Genomic DNA, 19,038 nt, shown 5'->3' on the forward strand with positions numbered 1-19,038 from the left:
CAACACTGAGTTCAAAGGCCATTTTCTCACATCATCTTTCCTCTGTACCTTCAGGTACAATCAGATCAGTGCATCACTACAATAAACTACACCAGTACAATGGACACTATATAAAGCTGGTTACGCCTGATTTCTAATCTCTACGATTATTTTCCCTTCCTCCCAGTTAGCTTACTTACGATTGTGATCGTAAAGTGTGGTCTCTCCAAATGTGTCACTCATTACCTGGTGGACATGGCAGCGCCAGATCTACTGGTCATTATCCTTGACCTAACAATGAAACACATTCCGATTGTTTACCTGGATCAGTTTATTTTCGTCGACTCTATCCCCCTGTGTAATATCCATGCTGTCCTGATTTATGCAGCCACTGACCGTTCAGTCTGGTTCACTGTCACTTTCACCTTTGATCGATTTGCAGCTATTTGTAGCCAGGAGCTGAAAACAAAATATTGCACTCAGCAAATAGCAGCTGCGGTTCTGGGAACTGTGACTGTGCTGAGCTGTTTAAAGCACATTACCTGGTATTTAATGTTTTTAGTAAAGTATTTGCTCTGCTATTTCCCCTAGTTTTGTGATACAACAGTCAAGGCTCAGCATTCTCTTGTTTGGGGAGTATAGAGCTCCTCCATTACATTGTAAAACCAACGGTCCCATTTTTCCTTTTTCTTAAGCTCACTGTTCTCACTGTCAGACACGTTTTAATGAGCAGCAGAGCTCGCAGGAGACTCCGGGCTCACAGTAGTGGGGAGGGACCACAGAGATGGAGAGTTGGAGGAAATCCATCATTTTATTGGCTGTTATCTCGGCCAATTTCATCCTGTTGTGGCTGTTGTTTACGGTGTATTCAATATCATTGCGGATATTGTATATTCACAAAAATAATGGAGAATTGTCATGGTTTGTGCAGGAATTGGGCTTCATGATGCAGCTCCTGAGCTGCTGCACAAACATTGGGATTTACACTGTGACCCAAACGAATTTCAGGAAGCAGTTGATGAATGTGCTGAAATATCCTTTTACTCGACTTGTTCAATTCATTCATCGATGCAAGAAATTGAATAACTGAATGTTTTCTCTACCTCCATCTCCAGCCCCTCTCCTCCTACAGACACCCTGCTAATATTCGAATACAGTTCAATTACTGAGCCCAATATGTGGACAGGATAAGGAGCACACACCCCATTGAACAAATACCCAGCAAGTGACAAATCCCTGATCCTATTATTAGGTCCATTCATAGCCAAATGCTTGCCAAAGCCTAAAAATAAATGTTGCTGTGAGAGATGCTTTGGGGTCACCACTTGCTTCCCCCTCACTCTCCGGTACAATCTGCCGTGAGTGTGTCAGTCTCTGCAACAACACATCCAACAGCGTTCATCACATGGGATTCATCTGCGACCATTGGCAATGCGGGTTGGCTGAACAATATCGTTCATCAATGATGCAGAATGTGACAAAATTTGTGCAAATTAAATATTATAAATAAAAGGAGCTGCGATAACAAAACAAGGAAACATCTCACCTGATAATTGGAACAGGTTTTTCCCCTATATCATAAGTTGCCTCCAGTTGCTGACCATGAATGGTTAAGGGGGGTGTTGGGGTGTGGGGGGAAGTGGTTGAAATTGACAGCAGGTCTGAAGATTTTATAGCCAACATTGTGTAATGGCCAGAATATATATTTCCATTGCTTCTTTGGAAGTGGGCTTCACTGGCTAGGCCAGCTTTTATTGCCCATCAGTAATTACCCTTGAGAAATTGGCGATGAGCCGCCTTATTGATCCAATGCAGTCCATGTGGTGTTAGGGAGTTCCATGATGTTGACCCAGCGACAGTCAAGGGACGGCCGATTAAGTTCCAAGTCAGGTTGGTGTGAGGCTTGGAGGGGAAATTCCAGGCCGTGTCTTTCCCATGAGCCTGCTGCCCTTATCCTTCTAATTGGTTTGTTTGATGAGATTGTGAGTTGCTGTCAAGGGAGCCTTGGAAAACTGTGAAGTCGAATCTTAACGAACACTGTTTTAGAGAGAGAACATTCACTGTATAAATCCTTGCAACTTTCACAATCTGCCAGTGGCTTTTATTGCTCCAGGCTGTGTGTATACAGCCTTGCTTTTAAATTCAAATTCTCACACCCCAGGGGTGAAATCTGAAGTCACACTCTCTGGATTAGTAGCCCTGTGACCTACTGAATCTCTATGACACTCCCAACTGTCCTTGTCCTGGTGCCTAATCATCTTCATCAATCGCCATTCTCATCAAATTTACAATATATGCCAATGATTTAATGAGGGGACTGAGTGTTCTGTGTCCAAGTACGGTCACATCACCAAGCTGGATACTAAATTGTCCTCAGCTTCGGCTGTCTCTCGATTCGATGATGATGTCTCCTCGTGCTGGCAAATTCCTGCTGTGGGTCTTCATGTGGATGAACAGGCTGATTGTCCAGCTGCAGAGCTTCAGGGACATTGGGCTGGATGTCTCACCAGGTAGTGGGATTCGCAGAGCAGGATTTGCTGTTGCCACTCTGCCTCATCATTAAGACATTGTGACTGAAAGCTTGATGCAGAATGATGGACACGTATTGGCCATTTTGACTGATTGGTAGCGACCTCCTCCCAGCGATTGATGTCAATGTGTTAACACTTCAAGCGTGAGGCCTGTAGGACTTCGTTGATAAGCATACTTTTCTCTTTGCCTTTCCTTATTAAATATGTGAAAAATTTGACTTCATTTAAAATGTTGATTGATGAGACTTTGATTGTTTCATAAGTGCATCGTTGTTTTATTATGCTTCGGTTGAATGAACGTCAGTATTATTGGCGAATTCAATTTCTGACAATCTGCCTGATGGTTCCAAACTATATGTGCTGTCTGAAAGGAGTGGGATGAAGTGACTGAGGGGAGCGGGATGAAGTGAATGAGGGGAGTGGGATGAAGTGACTGAGGGGGTGGGATGAAGTGACTGAGGGGAGTGGGATGAAGTGACTGAGGGGAGTCGGATGAAGTGACTGAGGGGAGTGGGATGAAGTGACTGAGGGGAGTGGGATGAAGTGACTGAGGGGAGATGAAGTGACTGAGGGGAGTGAGATGAAGACACTGAGGGGAGTGGCATGAAGTCACTGAGGGGAGTGAGATGAAATGACTGAGGGGAGTGGCATGAAGTCACTGAGGGGAGTGGGATGAAGTGACTGTGGGGAGAGGGGTGCAGTGACTGTGGGGAGAGGGGTGCAGTGACTGTGGGGAGAGGGGTGCAGTGACTGTGGGGAGAGGGGTGCATTGACTGTGGGGAGAGGGGTGCAGTGATTGACGGGAGAGGGATGTTGTGACTGACGGGAATGGCATGCAGACTTGATGGGAGTTTGATGTAGTGACTGAGGGGACTGGGATGCAGTGACTGAGGAGAGTGGGATGCAGTGACTGAGGAGTCTGGGATGTAGTGACTGAGGAGACTGGGATGCAGTGACTGAGGAGGGTGGGATGCAGGGACTAAGGAGAGTGGGATGCGGTAACTAAGGATAGCGGGATGCAGTGATTGATGGTACTGGGATGAAGTGACTGAGGGTACTGGGATGGAGTGACTGAAGGTACTGAGATGAAGTGACTGAGGGGAGTAGGATGTAGTGAATGATGGGAGTGGGATGCAAAAAGTGAGGGGAGTGGGATGCAGTGAGTGCAAGGTGTGAAATGCAGTGAGTGAGGGGTGTGAAGTGCAGTGAGTGAGGGGTGTGAAGTACAGTGAGTGAGGGGTGTGGTCTGCAGTGCCTGTTGACCTTCAGGGAGGAGAAAGCACAGTGATAGTGTTGTGATCCAGACTGGATAAATGGAGAGGTGAATCATTTTCTAAACTTTTCTACCAATTAAATGCTATCTTGAGATTCTCCACACTTGTCAATCTCCCATGTCTCCTTACTTCATTGCAGATCCAGGGGTATCAACAACTCCAAAATCTGAGGAACATATGACTAAAAGTTGCAGTGCTCATGTATAATCCAGTCCAACAGCGTCTGAAATAAGAGTTATCATTCTGCAGGGGATATTCTACAAAATACAATGTATGACTGAGGGGAGTGGGGTCCAGAGACTGAGGGAATGGGGTCTCATGGGTCAGTAGACTGGCATGAAGTGACTGAGGGGGAGGAAGGCAGTGATTGAGGGGAGTTGGTATTAGTGACTGAGGGGAGCGGGATGAAGTGACTGAGGGCAGTGGGATGAAGGGACTGAGGGGAGTGGGATGTAGCGACTGAGGGGAGTGGGATGTAGCGACTGAGGGGAGTGGGATGTAGCGACTGAGGGGAGTGGGATGAAGTGACTGAGGGGAGCGGGATGAAGGGACTGAGGGGAGCGGGATGAAGTGACTGAGGGCAGTGGGATGAAGGGACTGAGGGCAGTGGAATGAAGTGACTGAGGGGAGCAGGATGAAGTGACTGAGGGCAGTGGGATGAAGTGACTGAGGGCAGTGGGATGAAGGGACTGAGGGGAGTGGGATGTAGCGACTGAGGGGAGTGGGATGCTATGAGTGAGGGCAGTGGGGTGAAGTGACTGAGGGGAGTGGTATACAATAAGAGAAAGGAATAGGATGCAAAGAGTGAGCAGAGTGGGATACTGAGACTGAAGGGAGTCGGGAGCAGTGACTGAGGGTTGTTGGGAGCAGTAACTGAGGGGAGTCGGGTGCAGTGACTGAGTGGAGTGGGGTGCATGACTGAGGGGACTGGGAGTTAGTGACTGTTGGACATTCAGAGGGGAGAGAGCACAGTGACATTGGTGTGTTTCAGACTGTATAAATTGAGAAATGAATCGTTTTCTAAACTTTCCAAACAATTAACTGCTATCTTGAGGTTCTCCACACTTGTCAATCACCCATGTCTCCTTACATCATTGCAGATCCAGGGATATCAACATCTCCTAAATCTGAGGAACATACAACTAAAGATTGCAGTGCCCGTGTATTACCGAGCTCAACAGCGTCTGAAATAAGAGTTCTCATTCTGGAGGGGATATTCCACAAAATACAATGTATGACTGAGGGGAGTGGGGTCTCTTGGGGCAGCTGAGCTGGATGTAATGACAGACAGGAGTGGGATGAAGTGACTGAGGGGAGCGGGATGAAGTGACTGAGGTGAATGGGATGAAGTGACTGAGGGGAGTGGGAAGTAGCAACTGAGGGGAGCGGGATGAAGTGACTGAGGTGAGTGGGATGAAGTGACTGAGGGGAGTGGGATGAAATGACTGAGGTGAGTGGCATGAAGTGACTGAGGGGAGTGGGATGAAGTGACTGAGGGCAGTGGGATGAAGTGACTGAGGGGAGTGGGATGTAGCAACTGAGGGGAGTGGGATGCAATGAGTGAGGGGAGTGGGATGCAGTGAGTGAGGGGAGTGGGATGCAGTGAGTGAGGGGAGTGGGATGCAGTGAGTGAGGGGAGTGGGATGCAGTGAGTCAGGGGAGTGGGATGCAGTGAGTGAGGGGAGTGGGGTGCAGTGAGTGAGGGGAGTGGGATGCTGAGATTGTGGGGAGTTGGATGCAATGAGTGAGGGGAGTGGTATGCTGCGATTGTGGGGAGTGGGATGCAGTGTGTGAGGGGTGTGGGATGCTGAGATTGCGGGGAGTGGGATGCTGAGATTGTGGGCAATGGGATGCAGTGTGTGAGGGGAGTGGGATGCAGTGAGTGAGGGGAGTGGGATGCAATGAGTGAGGGGAGTGGGATGCAGTGAGTGAGGGGAGTGGGATGCTGAGATTGTGGGGAGTGGGATGCAATGAGTGAGGGGAGTGGGATGCTGCGATTGTGGGGAGTGGGATGCAGTGTGTGAGGGGTGTGGGATGCTGAGATTGTGGGGAGTGGGATGCAATGATTGCGGGGAGTGGGATGCAATGAGTGAGCGAGTGGGATGCAGTGAGTGAGGGGAGTGGGATGAAGTGACTGAGGGGAGTGGGATGCAGTGACTGAGGGGAGTGGGATGAAGCGACTGAGGGGAGTGGGATGCAATAACTGACGAGAGTGCGATGTTGGGACTGACGGGAGTGGGATGTCGGGACTGAGGGGAGTGGGATGCAGTGACTGAGGGGAGTGGGATGCAGTAACTGACGAGAGTGCGATGTTGGGACTGGCGGGAGTGGGATGTCGGGACTGAGGGGAGTGGGATGCAGTGACTGAGGGGAGTGGGATGAAGTGACTGAGGGGAGTGGGATGCGGTAACTGATGAGAGTGCGATGTCGGGACTGGCGGGAGTGCGATGTCAGAACTGGCGGGAGTGCGATGTCGGAACTGGCGGGAGTGGGATGCAGTGACTGACAGGAGTGGGATGCAGTGACTGACGGGAGTGGGATGCAGTGACTGACGGGAGTGGGATGTAGGGACTGACGGGAGTGGGATGTCGGAACTGATGGGAGTGGGATGTAGGAACTGACGGGAGTGGTATGCACTGCGTGAGTTATTGACTGTTGGACATTCAGTGGTGAGAGTGTAGAGTGACATTGGTGTGTTTCAAACTGTATAACTGGAGACGTGAATCATTATGTAAACTTTCCTACCAATTAATTGCTATTTTGTGGTTCTCTGCACTGTTCAATCTCTCATGTCTCCTTAGTTCATTGCAGATTCAGGAATTTCAAGAACTCCGAAATCCGAGGAACATACAATTGCAGTGCCCGTGTATAATCCAGCTTACAGCATCTGGAATAAGAGTTATCATTCTGCAGGGGATATTCTACAAAATACAATGTAGTGACTGAGGGGAGTGGAGTCCACTGACTGAGGGCAGTGGGGTCTCGTGGGGCAGCAGAGTAGGATGAAGTGACTGAGGTGTGTGCATCTGGTTGACTGAGGGTGGAGGGAGGTAGTGACTCAGGGGATTTGGATGAAGTGACTGAGGGGAGCGGGATTAAGTGACTGAGGTAATTGGGATTCAGGGACTGAGGGTGGTGGGATGAAGTGTCTGAAGGAGTGTGATGCAGGGACTGAGGGGAGTTGTCATTAGTGAGTGAGAGCAATTGGCATTAGTGACTGAGGGGAGTTGGTATTAGTGACTGAGGGGAGCTGGTATTAGTGACTGAGGGGAGCTGGTATTAGTGACTGAGGGGAGCTGGTATTAGTGACTGAGGGGAGCTGGTATTAGTGACTGAGGGGAGTTGGTATTAGTGACTGAGGCGACTTTGACGCAGGGACTGAGGGGGGTGTGACATCCGGACTGAGGGGGGTGGGATGTCGGGGCTGAGGGGATTGGAATGTAGGGACTGACAGGAGTGGGATGTAAGGACTGACGGGAGTGGAACGTAGGGGCTGAGGGGAGTGGGATGCAGTACGTGAGGGGAGTGGCATGTAGGGACTGAGGAGAACGGAACACGTCAGGGAGGAGACTGGGAGGTAGTGACATGTGTTCAGTGAGGGGTGTCAGAACAGACTGGCATTGGTGGGTTTCAGATCGTATGAAAGTTGCAATGAATCATTTTCTGAACTTTCCTACCAAGTAAATGCTCTCTTGAGATGAAACACAGTTTGAATTCTTCCATGTCTCCTTACCTCATTATTGATCCAGAGACAACACCAACTCCGGAACCTAAGGAACACTTGACTAGAGAATCCACTGTCCCTGCATCATCGACCGCAACAGGATCTGAAATAACACGTATTAGTCTGGAGGGGATATTCTGCAAAAAAAATCTTCACACGACATCACTGCAAACTCATACTGAAGGGAGTGGGATGGAATTACCAAGTGGGATGGGACTTGGACTGATGGGAGTGTAAATCAGTGAGCGACGGTAGTGGGTTGTAGTGAGTGGGGGAGTGCGTTGCAGTGAGTGAGGGTAGTGGGATGTACTGGCTGAGGGTAGTTTGTGGTAGTGAGTGAGAGGAGTGGAATATAGTGAGTAAGGAGACTGGGAGTTATTGACTGTGGTACATTCAGGAGTGACATTGGTGGGAGTCAGACTTTGGTGGGGTTCGGACTTTGGTGGGGTTCAGACTGCGTAAATAATGAAGTGAATCATTTTCAAAACTTTCCTATCAAGTTAAAAATCTCTTGAGGTGATCCACACTCTGCAATCTCCCATGTCCACTTACTTCATTTCAGGTCCAGGGACAACACCAACTCCGGAATCTGAAGGACACTCAACTCCAAAATCCACAGTCGCTGTATCATCTGGCCCGACAGGATCAATAATAACAGGTATCAGCCTGGAGTGAATATTCTACAAAATATCTTTCACACAATCCGGTCGCTGTAAACTCACACATAAGGGAATGGGATGGAGAGGCTGAGGGGAGAGAGCTGGCGTAACTGAGGGGAGTGGGATGCAGTAGCTAAGGGTTGTGTGATTTAGCAACTGAGGGGAGTCAGATGTCATGACTGAGGGGGGGTATGATGGAGCAACTGAGGGAAGTCAGATATCATGACTGAGAGTTCTGTGATATAGCAACTGAGGGGAGTCAGATGTCCTGACTGAGGAGAGTGTGATGTAGCAACTGAGGGAAGTCAGATATCATGACTGAGAGTTCTGTGATATAGCAACTGAGGGGAGTTAGATGTCATAACTGAGGGGAGTGTGATGTAATGAGTGAGGGGAGTGGGTGGTAGAAACTGAGGGGAGTCAGATGCCGTTACTGAGGGGAGTGTGATGCAGTGAGTTAGTGCAGTGGGATGCAATGAGTGAGGGGAGTGGGATGTAATGACTGGTTTACAGTTAGGAGTGACAGAGTAGGGTGACATTGGTGGGTTTCAGACTGCATTAATGATTAAATGAATCATTTTCTAAACTTTCCTCCCAATTAAATGTTCTCTTGCGGTGATTAAAACCAGGGACATTTGCTGTAACTATTTAACTTACTGAAACATCTGTTAGTTCCAGGCCGGAATCTGACTAACTCCACAACTGAACCTGAAGCACATTTACCGTTTTAATTCTCACTTTAAACCAAATTCATACATATACTCACTCAGTCTGTGTATCACTCAGGCCAATGTCTCCTCTCACTGACTGTGTGTCCATTATTGACTGCACACTGTAGAAGCCCCTGTGATATACTGAGCTGTGATGAGGCCCTCTCTACCTGTGGTTCCTGCTACAGTCATCAAAAACTATTCAGGCAAAGGTGATTTAAACCAGAGACAATTGTTTATCCAGTTATCCTACTTAAAAATCTGCAAGCTCATGGCCAGAATCTGACCCTTACTCTAAACATCAACGTGAAACATATTTACCATCTAAATTCTCACAATGAACCAAATTGCCAAACACACACTTTTGGATCTGTCTCAGAAATGTCCACCCTTCTTAAGGCAGCTGCCTGCTTAACAGAATATTTCTAGGTCAGAATCAGACTCTTACTCGACAATTCAACTTGAAACAGATTTACCATTCAAATTCTCACTTTGAAGCAAATTCCAACTTCACTAATATACTCATTCAGTTGTGTATCACTCAGGCCAATGTCTCCTCTCACTGAATGTGTGTCCATTACTGACTGCACAGTGTAAAATTCCCTGTCTTATACTGAGCTGTGATGAGTAACTCTCCAGCTCAGCTTCTTGCTACAGTCATAAAAAACTATTCAGACAACAGAGGTTGACAGTTAACAAAAACTCAGGCTGACCGTTCCATCTCAGTATCTGACTATCTCTCTAAATTTCAACTTGAAACAATATTCAGTGTTCTGGCGTTTGGGTTTTCAGTGTTTTGGGGTTCAGTCTTAGTTGGTGTTTAGGGGTTTCAATGTCAGTGGAGTTTGGGGATTCAGTGTTTGTGGGTTTTATGATTCAGTGATGTTGGGGTTTAGTGTTTCGGAGTTTCATGGCTCAGAATTTTTTGGGTATGAGGGGGTCTAAGTTTTTGGGATGTTTTGGTACAGTGCTTTGGGGATTTGGGGGTTCAGCAAGCACTTGAGTAACATTCCCTTGTTCTATCACAGACCGGGAGACATCACACAATGAGAGATCTGAGGAACAAAGTAGTGGAGATTCCACTCGGCGTCCATCCTTTGTCAGAGTCGGATCATCAGATTCAGGTACCTGACTCGTCAACTCAATTTGAGGATAAACTTCTCCCAATACAACTTCATCACAGGGATTCATTCAGTCTGTCAGCGAGGGGAGTGGACAGAGACTGACCCTCAAGCCTTGCCCCACCCCTCTCCCTCACCCCTACACAACCCCTCCCCTCCAATCCACCTCCGTACCCAGTTCTCACTCCCACCTCTAACCCTGCCCAGGGGCTTTGTGTGGGTGTGTCTGAAGCCTTGTCCTCTCGATGTTACAGTGGTCCTGGACCTCAACAACGTGAATTGTGACCAAATCAATACCGAAGTCCAAGTGATGTACAACGGCAAGAACACACTTGACACCCTGGACAGGAAAAGGAAGCCCATCTCCAGCAGGTGAGGGGATTCATCCTGCTGTCATTCTCGGGCTGTGGGCATCACCCATTCAATAACCCGAGTCAGCATTATTTAACCATTTCATTGATTGGCCATCTCCAGTTGGCGTTGAGACGAGTGTAGGGGTAAGAATTCCCTTCCTCACCCTCTGGTAGCTGTTTGATTGAACTGATAGAGGGAGGAGTGGGGAGTGAATTTCCCAGATGTTAAATGGGAAGAGAGTGAGCTGGTGTGTAGGGGGCAGGGATTGTTTGGGTGTAGAGGGGGGGGTTCACGTTTCCCCCTTGTGTTCAGGGAAGGAATTTCCCTCGTGCTAAGGGGCCCGTCCATGTCTCCTGAGATCCCCTTGTCAGTTGCTCAGTAACAGCGTTCCCATTCTCTCCGACTTTACTCCTCAATTGTCCATTCCCAGGTACATGAAATGCTAAAAAAATATCTTCCCTGCAAGAAGCTGGTGCCAAAATTACAAGAGGATCCCGGCGAGGAGAAGAAGAAATGACCCGGAAGATCTGGGTTGGACGGTGAGTGGGTTGCAACCTGATTTCTGGACTGAGGGAAAGTCTCCGGGAGCATGAGGTGTGGGCTCATTGATGGTGGTGTGTGGGATGCGGTGCTGTGTTTCAGGATTATTATTTAATTTTTGATTTGGGTGCTGAATCATCGTCTGTGATAGCTTTGGATGTAACTCGAGATTTTTTTTTATGATTTAAGATCATAAGAGGTAGGAGCAGAAATAGGCCATTCGGCCCATCGAGTCTGCTCCAGCATTCAATGTGATTACACCTGACCTGATATTCCTCAACTCCACTTTACTGCCTTTGCCCCATACCGCTTGATTCTCTTACTGCTTAACAATCTGTCTGTCTGTCTCAGTTTTGAATATACTCAATGACCCAGCCTCTACAGCCCTCTGCGGTAAAGAATTCCACTGATTGACTACTCTGTAAGAGAAGAAATTGCTCCTCATCTCTGTTATAAATGTGAGCCTCCTTACTCTGAGATTATGCCCTCTGCTCCTAGACTCTCCCACAAGGGGAAAAAGCCTCTCAGCATCTACTCTCTCAAGCCTCCTAAGAATGTTATGTTACAGTGAGGTTGCATGACATTCCTCTAAACTCCAGTGAGTACAGGCACGACCTACTTGAGCTCTCCTCATAAGGAAATCCCTCCATTCCCGGGATCAACCTAGTGAACCTTCTCTGGACTCCCACCAATGCCAGTACATCTTTCCTTCGATAAGCGGACCGAACCTGTTCACTGTATTCTATGTGTGATCCAACTAACGTCTTGTACAGTTGAGATAATCAGACCCCTGAAAGGTTGGGTATTGTAACTGGTAGTTAGCAATTCAGTTACTATAAATTTTGTCCTATTCACTTTAGAAAGGGGCAGATCACATGAGAAGCCGTTGAGAGAGGATTCACTGGGCTGAGTCCTGGGATGAAGGGAGCTGCCTTATGGAGGAAAGGTTGGCCCACGTTGGGCCTGTGTCCATTGGAGTTTAGAAGAATGAGAGACGACCTTATTGAAACAAAGATACTGAGAGGATGTTTCCCCATCGTGTGGGGTGGCGGGGGCCCTAAGGGTGGGGGGGGGGGGGGGGGCACTGTTTCAGAACAAGGGGTCTCCCATTGAAGATGGAGATGAGAAGGAATTTCTTCTCTCAGAGAGTTGTTAGTCTGTGGATGGATTTCTCTCCCCCACAGAGCAATGGAGGCCGGGTCATTGAATATATTGAAGGCTGAGTTAGACAGATTTCTGATCGACAAGGGGGTCAAATCGTAATTTGGCTGGCGGGTGGGGACACAGGCAGGAAAGTGGAGATGAGGCCCCAAGCAGTTCAGCCACGATCTTGTTGAAAGGTGGAACATGCTCGAAGTGCTGAATGGCCTACTCCTGCTCCTCACTCCCATGTCCGTATGGTCCAATTGATTTGGATTCTGACCTGGTGACTTACCCGTTTGAAATCTCAACCAAAAACTGGCAGCTTTTTGCCTGAAGCTTTGCCTCTTGCGTTTTATTCACTGATTAACGTTTGCTGAATAAACCTGTGACATCTGGCACCCAGAGCTGTGAATCCATCTGATTTGAGAGGTGTGTTATCAGTGAGAGAATGATTTAGCCCTCCTATTAGATGGGAGTCGGCCAGATTCCAAAACCACGATGTATGATGTGGATCTACACCCTGAAATCCTAATCCACACATGGAGGTTTCATGGTCTGAATCACCCTCTGACCACCAGCTCCTGAGGTCCTCCACCATTGCCTCATTGACCCTGCCACCCTCACCCAGGAGCGGGAGCAGCCAATGCCAGTCTCACCTTCAAACAACGCAGCACACATTGCTCAGCAGCCTAGTTCAACAGGCAACTGGATTTTTGGCAGTTCACTGCCAATCACCCTTGACTGAATATTTTTGATGACTGCAGTAGAGAGTGACTCTTCACAGCTCAATTTAAGACAGGGACTTTTAAATTGCACAGTCAGTAATGGACACACAGTCAGTGAGGGAAGACATTAGCCTGAATGAGACAGACTGAAATGAGTATTTTTGTGAATCTGGTATGAAGTGATAATTCGAAAGGTAAATCTGATACAAGTTTAATTTTAGAATGAGAGTAATTTTAGAGTAAGAGTCTGATTCTGACCTAGGGATAACCAGTTGAACTGTCACCTGCTATAAGAAGTAAGAGTGGAGATTTCTGAGAGAGAGCCAAGGGTGAGTATGCTTGGGATTTTGGTTTAATGTGAGAATTTGAATGGAAAAGCTGATTCAAGTTTAGCTTGTTATGAGAGTCAGTTTCAGATATGGAGCTAGCAGAATTTTAAGTGAGTTAAATAGTTAAACCAGCAACTCCTAAACAGAGTGACTTGTCACAGCTCGATATACGATAGGGACCTTTAAAGTCTACAGTTAAAGCGCACAAAGATTACATATGATTGTTAAATGTTCAACAAAATCCCCAAATATGTACATAAGACGTTAAATATTAGGCTTGTTGACTGACTGACAATTGATAGTTACACAGAATAATGAATTGATCATTACACACAGGGGGAAACACACACAGCAGGGGTGGTGAACGCACACAGGGTGGGGATTTGTAAAGGTGTGTGTGTGAGACATTCAGGCAGTATATTTGTAAAGGTGTGTGTTTCTATGTCATTCTGAGAGTTCTGCTGCAGAGGGATGATTGTTAAAGGTGTTTGTGTGTGTGTGTGTGTGTGTGTGTGTGTGTGTGTGTGTGTGTGTGTGTGTGTGTTTATGTAATTCTGACTGTATCTTGCAGAGTGTAGATTGGTAAAGGAGTGTATGTGTGTGTGAGTGAAAGTGCATGTCTGAGTGTATGATTCTGACAGTATCCAGCAGAGGCTAGATTGCTCAAGACAGCTCACCAGCACCTTCTCAAGGAGCAATTAGGGATGGGCTACAAGTGCTGGCAGAGGCAGCAACACCCACATGCAGAGAATGAATAAATAATAAGTACCTAAACTGCTGACCAGGAAACACACATACACACTCACACACACACACAGACACACACACACAGACAGACACACAGACACAAACACACACAGACACACACACACACACAGACAGGCACACAGACACACATACACAGACACAAACTTCAGCATTTCATCTTCTCCATGTTATTGCAAGTCCTCCCCCGGCCACCCCTCTTTGTGTTAATCTTAATTGTCTGTCTCTCACCTTCAGCATCCTCTGTGCTTCCGCCGTGTGGTGCTTTTTGCATCGAATCGTAAGACAATGTCGTTCACCTCCTTGTGGAATCTGCCTTTGCAAAGTTCTGGAGAGAGTTGCGGTGTTTTTTGCTGGGGTTCATCCCGAGCAGTTCTGTCGCACAGGACACTGTGCTCCATGCGCTTTTCCCAGGGAATCACACTGAGACAAACAACAGCTGCAGCTGGAGAATCACCAACTCGATGAAAGACGCTCTTTGCTCTGCCTGAAACCTGCTGGTCCTCCAGTGAAAATACTTGTTCTTGAACGAATACTGCAAGGTCCAGGACTACGTGCTGAGAGATGCAATCTATATTTTTGACAGATAAAAACAATGGAAATTGTTAGACTGCCAAAAGACAGGAAGTGGTATTTGCTCTCTTGCTCTATTTTTAATTGTTCTCTCTTTCTACTTTATTATTTGCATTTACCTATTTGCGCACTGAGTTGCTTTCACTCTCTATCTCTCTAATTTATTAGTTGTATTCTACTTCTATTTGTACAATGGTTGCTCCCTCTCCATTTTATTAATCACATTCCCGCTCCATTTGCACAACGTGTTTCTCTCTCTAATTGATTAATTACATTCAACCTCTATTTACACACTAGGTTTCACACTGTCCCCTCTTAGTTATTAATTAAATTCTTCCTGAATTTGTACACTGTGTTGCTCTGTCTCTCTCTCTCAAATTTATTAATTGCATTCCCTTATTTTTATGCACTGGGTTGCTTTCTCTCTCTCACTATTCATTTTTACACCTCCAATAGCACACTGCATTGATCTCTCCCTCTCTCTCTCTCTCATTTATTCATTACCTTCCTTCTATCTTTGCACACTGGGTCGCTGTCGCTGTCTCTATCTAATTCATCGTTTGCATTTTCCTCTACATTTACACTGGGTTCCTCTCTCTTTCTCTAATTCATTAACACATTCCTCCTCTCTTTGCAATTTGGGTTGCACTCTCTCTCTAATTTATGAATTACATTCTTCCTCTATTTTCACACTGGGTTACTCTCTCTCTCTAATTTATGAATGACATTCCTCCTCTATTTTCACACTGGGTTGCACTCTCGCTCTATTTTATCAATTATATTTCTACTCTATTTTCAAACTGTGTTGCCCTCTCTAATTTATTAATTACATTCCTCCTCTATTTTCACACTGGGTTGCTCACCCTCTGTTATTTATTAATTAAATTCCTCTATTTTCACACTGGGTTATTCTCTCTCTCTCTAATTTATCAATTAATTTCCTCCTCTATTTTCACACTGGGTTACTCTCTCTCTCTAATTTATTAATTAATTCCCTCTATTTTCACACTGGGTTACTCTCTCTCTATATCTAATTTATTAATTAATTTCCTCTATTTTCACACTGGGTTTCTCTCTCTCTCTCTCACTCTCTAATTTATTAATTAATTTCCCCCTCTATTTTCACACTGGGTTACTCTCTCTCTCTCTCTCTCTCTAATTTATTAATTAATTTCCTCCTCTATTTTCACACTGGGTTTCTTTCTCTCTCCCTAATTTATTAATTAATTTCCTCCTCTATTTTCACACTAGGTTACTCTCTCTCTCTAATTTATTAATTAATTCCCTCCTCTATTTTCACACTAGGTTACTCTCTCTCTATCTCTAATTTATTAATTAATTTCCTCCTCTATTTTCACACTGGGTTACTCTCTCTCTATCTCTAATTTATTAATTAATTTCCTCCTCTATTTTCACACTGGGTTTCTCTCTCTCGCTCACTCTCTAATTTATTAAGTAATTTCCCCCGCTATTTTCACACTGGGTTACTCTTTCTCTCTCTCTAATTTATTAATTAATTTCCTCCTCTATTTTCACACTGGGTTTCTCTCTCTCTCCCTAATTTATTAATTAATTTCCTCCTGTATGTTCACACTGGGTTACTCTCTCTCTCTCTAATTTATTAATTAATTTCCTCCTCTATTTTCAGACTGGGTGCTCTCTCTCTCTCTCGCTAATTTATTAATTAATTTCCTGCTCTATATTCACACTGGGTTACTCTCTCTCTCTCTAATTTAATAATTAATTTCCTACTCTATTTTCACACTGGGTTACTCTCTCTCTCTCTCTAATTTATTAATTAATTTTCTCTCTATTTTCACACTGGGTTACTCTCTCTCTCTCTAATTTATTAATTAATTTCCTCCTCTATTTTCAGACTGGGTGCTCTCTCGCTAATTTATTAATTTATTTCCTGCTCTATTTTCACACTGGGTTACTCTCTCTATCTCTCTCTAATTTAATAATTAATTTCCCACTCTATTTTCACATTGGGTTACTCTCTCTCTCTCTTATTTATTAATTAATTTTCTCCTCTATTTTCACACTGGCTGCTCTCTCTCTCTCGCTAATTTATTAATTAATTTCCTGCTCTATTTTCACACTGGGTTACTCTCTCTCTCTAATTTAATAATTAATTTCCTACTCTATTTTCACACTGGGTTACTCTCTCTCTCTCTCTAATTTAATAATTAATTTCCTCCTCTATTTTCACACTGGGTTCCTCTCTCTCTCTCTCTATAATTTATTAATTAATTTCCTCCTCTATTTTCACACTGGGTTCCTCTCTCTCTCTCTCTATAATTTATTAATTAATTTTCTCCTCTATTTTCACACTGGGTTACTCTCTCTCGCTCTCTCTAATTTATTAATTCATTTCCTCCTCTATTTTCACACTGGGTTACTCTCTCTCTCTCTCTCTCTCTCTCTCTCTAATTTATTAATTAATTTCCTCCTCTATTTTCACACTGGGTTACTCTCTCTCTCTCTCTCTCTCTCTAATTTATTAAGTAATTTCCTCCTCTATTTTCACACTGGGTTACTCTCTCTCTCTCGCTCTCTAATTTATTAATTAATTCCTCCTCTATTTTCACACTGGGTTACTCTCTCTCTAATTTATTAATTAATTTCCTCCTCTATTTTCACACTGGGTTACTCTCTCTCTCTCTCTCTCTCTAATTTATTAATTAATTTCTCCTCTATTTTCACACTGAGATATTTTCACCATCTGGTGTCCATGGGAATCTTCGCTGCGCGCGCAGCGCTTTACCTTATGCTATGTCTGACGCAACAGACGCTTGTCTAACGTCATGTCCGCCTCTGACCACGCCCTTTTACGGCCTCTCACCTGGTGACCTCCTTTTCCGGTCCCATCCTTACCTAAGATGGCGGCGGTTGTGTTTCGCCTTGGAGCCGGGCGGCGCGGGCTGGTCGCGGCCTAACTACCCCTGGCAGCGCGGGGAGAGGCCGAGGCTCTTTTTGCGGCCTGGTCCCGGAGGCAGCCTCTATCGAGAGGGAGGGATTATCAGAGGGAGGATTATCCAATAAATGATAGAAATTAGCCGGAGGGCAACCGATAATCGTCAATTAACCATTAACATCCCCTCAACTCAAATGGTCAAAAATACTAATTAATTCCCCCAAATATTAACATAATCCAACATTCAGCAATTTCCCTGAGGGATCCTGATACTTTCTATCAGATAATTACCATTCAAAGCTTCAATTCATCATTTGGCGGCTTTAATTTCAATATTAAATTAATATCCATTCAATATCTATTGTATTTCAGTCACATTTAACCAGGTTTAATGTTAATGTTTACATAAAACTGACATTTACCTCAATTAAACAGTTTTAATGATCACATTCAGTTTAATTTTGTGAATTAAGATATGGACAAATTTAATTGCAACATTTAACTTTCATTGACCAGTTTGTCCAAACTCCTCTTTGTTTCACTCTGTCGATTAACACATTTAATAATCATATTGGAACATGCTTCTTTCATCTGTCAGTTGACATATTTAATGTTAATATTTACTACACAATCAGCCTAAACTTGATTTTATTCCATCGGTTACCATATTTAATAATTAGATTTAATTTACATCAACTGGAATTTGTTCTGCCAGTGAACCTATTTAGTATTCGTCTTCATGTTGTCTAAAATTATGTCCTCTGTCAATTAACATGGTCAGTACTAACATCAAATTCATCTAACTCGTGCTGTTTCCTATTGATTAACCAAGTAATCATATTTAAAACGTGTTTGTGTGTTCTGTCAATTAATGCATATAGTATTGAGATTTAATTTAGCTGAACTTTTGCGTTGGAATCATTTGGAAGATTTAATTATCATATTCCTTTTAAACGTGCATTTGTTCTGTTAATTCAATTTACTATATTTTGACAGATTTAATTAATTTAATTTTCAAATGTAATATATTTTCGATGATTTATTTAAATCGATATATTCCTGTCAATTTACATGTTTAATAGTCGTTTTTGCTCTGTTTAAACTTGTGGTGGTTCTGCCCCTTAACTCATGGTAATAATATTCAATCCTAAATGTGTATGCCTTCAGCGAATTAATATAAACTTTCAGCAGATTTATTCAATGTTGATGTTAAATTTAATATATTTTAGTAGATATGTTTAATTTCAATAGGCACTTGGATAACATTTTATTATTTAATTTCAGTAATAAATTTAATATGTTTTCGCATAAGTATTTTCAGTATTCACTTTAATATATTTTGGCAGATTCATTTTCAATATTAAATTTAATACCTGGTCAGTTTCTTACCATAAATAACCGTCTCCAGCTCCTGAACACCTTCAACATCTTAGTAAATCTTCACCAAATAATTCACTTCTTGCTCTTCTAAACCGTCAACAATCATCAAATGACCGGCGCAGCCCAAATAACAATTTGGCTGAACATCTAATCTTCCGGTTTACTTTGTCCAGCTTTGCATTTTTTCAGCAAATTACCGCATTTAATAAGCAACTCTGCTTTTACCCCGTCATTGAAAATATTTAGTACACACATTTGTTATACCTAAACTTGGATTTGTCCTGTCAGTCAATAAATTAATAGTTAGATTTACT

General features: G+C 44.3%; 1 long non-coding RNA gene across 1 annotated transcript; it reads right to left on the reverse strand.

Annotated features, from left to right (window-relative positions):
* Positions 1-197: 197 nt before the first annotated feature.
* On the reverse strand, positions 198-14,406 carry LOC121274762. Its single transcript, XR_005942293.1, has 3 exons — positions 14,086-14,406; positions 7,518-7,611; positions 198-438 (listed from the first exon to the last, which is right to left on the reverse strand). It is a non-coding gene; the product is annotated as an uncharacterized LOC121274762 (long non-coding RNA).
* Between the last annotated feature and the right edge of the window lie 4,632 nt (positions 14,407-19,038).

The sequence above is a fragment of the Carcharodon carcharias genome (genome assembly GCF_017639515.1).
Source record: "Carcharodon carcharias isolate sCarCar2 chromosome 38 unlocalized genomic scaffold, sCarCar2.pri SUPER_38_unloc_1, whole genome shotgun sequence".
NCBI lineage: Eukaryota > Metazoa > Chordata > Chondrichthyes > Lamniformes > Lamnidae > Carcharodon > Carcharodon carcharias.